The sequence below is a fragment of the Schistocerca serialis genome, unplaced genomic scaffold, assembly GCF_023864345.2.
Source record: "Schistocerca serialis cubense isolate TAMUIC-IGC-003099 unplaced genomic scaffold, iqSchSeri2.2 HiC_scaffold_155, whole genome shotgun sequence".
Taxonomy (NCBI): Eukaryota; Metazoa; Arthropoda; class Insecta; order Orthoptera; family Acrididae; genus Schistocerca; species Schistocerca serialis.
In genome coordinates, this window is record NW_026047714.1 from 75,001 (window position 1) to 80,000 (window position 5,000).

Below are 5,000 nucleotides of genomic sequence, written 5' to 3' on the forward strand. Positions count from 1 at the left end.
TGGCAAATGCTTTCGCTTCTGTTCGTCTTGCGACGATCCAAGAATTTCACCTCTAACGTCGCAATACGAATGCCCCCGCCTGTCCCTATTAATCATTACCTCGGGTTCCGAAAACCAACAAAATAGAACCGAGGTCCTATTCCATTATTCCATGCACACAGTATTCAGGCGGGCTTGCCTGCTTTAAGCACTCTAATTTGTTCAAAGTAAACGTGCCGGCCCACCGAGACACTCAATAAAGAGCACCCTGGTAGGATTTCAACGGGGTCCGCCTCGGGACGCACGAGCACGCACGAGGCGGTCGCACGCCTTCGGCTCGCCCCACCGGCAGGACGTCCCACGATACATGCCAGTTAAACACCGACGGGCGGTGAACCAACAGCGTGGGACACAAATCCAACTACGAGCTTTTTAACCGCAACAACTTTAATATACGCTATTGGAGCTGGAATTACCGCGGCTGCTGGCACCAGACTTGCCCTCCAATAGATACTCGTTAAAGGATTTAAAGTGTACTCATTCCGATTACGGGGCCTCGGATGAGTCCCGTATCGTTATTTTTCGTCACTACCTCCCCGTGCCGGGAGTGGGTAATTTGCGCGCCTGCTGCCTTCCTTGGATGTGGTAGCCGTTTCTCAGGCTCCCTCTCCGGAATCGAACCCTGATTCCCCGTTACCCGTTACAACCATGGTAGGCGCAGAACCTACCATCGACAGTTGATAAGGCAGACATTTGAAAGATGCGTCGCCGGTACGAGGACCGTGCGATCAGCCCAAAGTTATTCAGAGTCACCAAGGCAAACGGACCGGACGAGCCGACCGATTGGTTTTGATCTAATAAAAGCGTCCCTTCCATCTCTGGTCGGGACTCTGTTTGCATGTATTAGCTCTAGAATTACCACAGTTATCCAAGTAACGTGGGTACGATCTAAGGAACCATAACTGATTTAATGAGCCATTCGCGGTTTCACCTTAATGCGGCTTGTACTGAGACATGCATGGCTTAATCTTTGAGACAAGCATATGACTACTGGCAGGATCAACCAGGGAGCTGCGTCAACTAGAGCTGAGCAGCCGGCCGCCCGGGAGTGTGTCCCGGGGGCCCGCGCGAACACGCAAGCGTCCGCTCAATTATTCTGCAAACAGGAGGAGGCTGAGCTCCCCTGCACAACACACCTCGAAACCCTCTCAGGTCCCGGCGGCGCGCAGCGCCGTCCTAAGTACTTGGTCGGGTTCGAGAGAGGCGCAATCGCCCGGAGTTAGGCGAGTAGACGCTTTAGGTGCGACCACCCGTGCTCCCAACTGAGCTTGCCGCTGCCGACAGAGGCCCGGGAGCGTGCTGTCGTGGCATTGCCGGCGGGAGACAACACGCGCCACCTACGGTGACCGGCAGCTCCAACGCCAGCGCCACAGAAGGACAAAAGCCCCACTTGGGTGCCGAAGCGAACTCTCCCAGCACAGCGCACGCGCCAACACGTCCGCACAGCTGCGATACAAACCACCTGCGAGAACCGCTGGGGCGACCGAGCAGCAGACGGCGTCGCGGCGCCGAGCGCCGGGCGGCGGCGCATCCTCAGCGCACACAGTCCTCAATCGGACCAGCACACTGCAGATGGCCACCGCGCTTCGCACCGGGCCCGCGAGGACCTACTTTGGCCGCAAGGCGCCGCGAGCAGGGGGCGCCGGCGCGCAGCTGCGCCGCCTGCCGCGTCCGTCGGCCGGCGCGCCTGCCACTGGCCGCCCCCACCAGCCGGCTGTAGCGCGTGCGCCCACGCACCGCGCTGCCAGCACGCCGGGCGGCCCCCCCTCACCGGCCGGGGACGGTCCCACCCAGCCACCGCCGCGTATCGCCTCACACCCAGATCCCCTTTCGCGTTCGTGGGCATGGTGGGTCCCCTTTCACGTTCGTGGGCATGGTGGGTATCCCTGAAACAACCGGTTAATAGCTCGACCGATCGTCGCCAACACTGATTCACCTCTAGCGAGAACAACCGCACCACAACGGGTTACCTGTTGTTCATTTGCGTAACGTCACCAGCAAACGTAGACGTCCATCGCCATTTGCAACGAGTATTGCATGCCTGTGTCAGGTGTCACAACACACTACGTCTGCCCACATAGACGCAACAACATGTGCACGCCTCGAGAACACGTGGAAGGTAGCCCCCGTACGTATGCGGTGTCCATTGCGCGAACGACTGTCAGCCGGCCTCTGCAGGATGTCGCAGATGTGGAACGCGGTGCAACATGCTATCACGGTGTGTGAGAAGAGACGACTACGTCCGAATACACGCTCCACTACATCAACAGACTGCTCATGCTGATCGCCATCCAGGGCGTCCGTTCCTCCCACACGTCTGAATGGCGTACCACACTGCAATCCAGCTCTTATAGGGAGACGACACGTAGCTGCGTGCACAATATTTGGACTGTATGGTCTGCCGTTGCTAGGCGCAGTCGTCGTACGGTCACACATGTGCCACGATGTATCATTCAGTACATACGGACCAATGTGCAGTACAGTTTGTGGGTTTTGCGTACATCGGCGGACAGGTGACAGGCCGTACCACAACGTAGGCTGAGTACGTCGGCATGCGAAGGGCATTGAACATGCAAACTTCTCAACGACCAGCTTGCGAAGGCAGGGGGGAAGGGGGGGGGGGCATGTACGTCCTGCTGCTATCCACATTACAGTGTATAGCAGGAGCATGTGGAAAGTCAGCAACACCTGCAAGGTGTTTAACATGACGCGATACACAGGGGACCGGGCAGTGCGAATAGCGAACTATATTGCGAGGGTTGCGGTTAGGCAACACTACACTAATTTAACGAGTTGCATAACAATTACAGAGCAGGTTCAGCGACAACGTGCGTCAGGTTAAGGCGCAATATAGGTTAGGTTGAGGCACAATATAGGTTAGGTTAAGGCACAACATGGGTTACGTTAAGGCACAAATTGGGTTACGTTAAGGCACAACATGGGTTACGTTAAGGCACAACATGGGTTACGTTAAGGCACAAATTAGGTTACGTTAAGGCACAAATTAGGTTACGTTAAGGCACAAATTAGGTTACGTTAAGGCACAAATTAGGTTACGTTAAGGCACAAATTAGGTTACGTTAAGGCACAAATTAGGTTACGTTAAGGCACAAATTAGGTTACGTTAAGGCACAAATTAGGTTACGTTAAGGCACAAATTAGGTTACGTTAAGGCACAAATTAGGTTACGTTAAGGCACAAATTAGGTTACGTTAAGGCACAAATTAGGTTACGTTAAGGCACAAATTAGGTTACGTTAAGGCACAAATTAGGTTACGTTAAGGCACAAATTAGGTTACGTTAAGGCACAAATTAGGTTACGTTAAGGCACAAATTAGGTTACGTTAAGGTACAATATGGGTTAGGTTAAGGTACAATATGGGTTAGGTTAAGGTACAATATGGGTTAGGTTAAGGTACAATATGGGTTAGGTTAAGGTACAATATGGGTTAGGTTAAGGCACAACGTAGGTTAGGTTAAGGCACAACGTAGGTTAGGTTAAGGCACAACATAGGTTAGGTTAAGGCACAACATAGGTTAGGTTAAGGCACAACATAGGTTAGGTTAAGGCACAACATAGGTTAGGTTAAGGCACAACATAGGTTAGGTTAAGGCACAACATAGGTTAGGTTAAGGCACAACATAGGTTAGGTTAAGGCACAACATAGGTTAGGTTAAGGCACAACATAGGTTAGGTTAAGGCACAACATAGGTTAGGTTAAGGCACAACATAGGTTAGGTTAAGGCACAACGTAGGTTAGGTTAAGGCACAACGTAGGTTAGGTTAAGGCACAACGTAGGTTAGGTTAAGGCACAACGTAGGTTAGGTTAAGGCACAACGTAGGTTAGGTTAAGGCACAACGTAGGTTAGGTTAAGGCACAACGTAGGTTAGGTTAAGGCACAACGTAGGTTAGGTTAAGGCACAACGTAGGTTAGGTTAAGGCACAACGTAGGTTAGGTTAAGGCACAACATAGGTTAGGTTAAGGCACAACATAGGTTAGGTTAAGGCACAACATAGGTTAGGTTAAGGCACAACATAGGTTAGGTTAAGGCACAACATAGGTTAGGTTAAAGCACAACATAGGTTAGGTTAAGGCACAACATAGGTTAGGTTAAGGCACAACATAGGTTAGGTTAAGGCACAACATAGGTTAGGTTAAGGCACAACATAGGTTAGGTTAAGGCACAACATAGGTTAGGTTAAGGCACAACATAGGTTAGGTTAAGGCACAACATAGGTTAGGTTAAGGCACAACATAGGTTAGGTTAAGGCACAACGTAGGTTAGGTTAAGGCACAACGTAGGTTAGGTTAAGGCACAACGTAGGTTAGGTTAAGGCACAACGTAGGTTAGGTTAAGGCACAACGTAGGTTAGGTTAAGGCACAACGTAGGTTAGGTTAAGGCACAACGTAGGTTAGGTTAAGGCACAACGTAGGTTAGGTTAAGGCACAACGTAGGTTAGGTTAAGGTACAACGTAGGATAGGTTAAGGTACAACGTAGGTTAGGTTAAGGTACAACGTAGGTTAGGTTAAGGTACAACGTAGGTTAGGTTAAGGTACAACGTAGGTTAGGTTAAGGTACAACGTAGGTTAGGTTAAGGTACAACGTAGGTTAGGTTAAGGTACAACGTAGGTTAGGTTAAGGTACAACGTAGGTTAGGTTAAGGTACAACGTAGGTTAGGTGAAGGCGCAATGTAGGTTAGGTTAAGGTACGATATACCTTAGGTTAAGGTACAATATCGCTTAGGTTAAGGTACAATATAGCTTAGGTTAAGGTACACGTTGTAGGGAAAGGTGTATTTTGGGGGGGGAGGGGGCGGCAGGTTCGTTGATAGTGATTATCGTAAGTGCATGCCTGCGGGATCATCCGATTTGTCACGTCAGGATGCACTTGTGGCTCATGACAGGCGGCGCTCCGATTCCAAGGTTGTGGCAGATCTGTGTCTTTCATTCCTGC

The 5,000-nt window shown here is 50.9% G+C and overlaps 1 non-coding gene across 1 annotated transcript in view; it reads right to left on the minus strand.

Moving 5' to 3' along the window:
* The window catches only part of LOC126443502 (small subunit ribosomal RNA), a 1,909-nt gene extending 860 nt beyond the window's left edge, over positions 1-1,049 (minus strand). Inside the window, exon 1 of the ribosomal RNA XR_007581966.1 lies at positions 1-1,049. This exon is cut by the window's left edge and continues 860 nt beyond it. This is a non-coding gene — a ribosomal RNA (small subunit ribosomal RNA).
* Between the last annotated feature and the right edge of the window lie 3,951 nt (positions 1,050-5,000).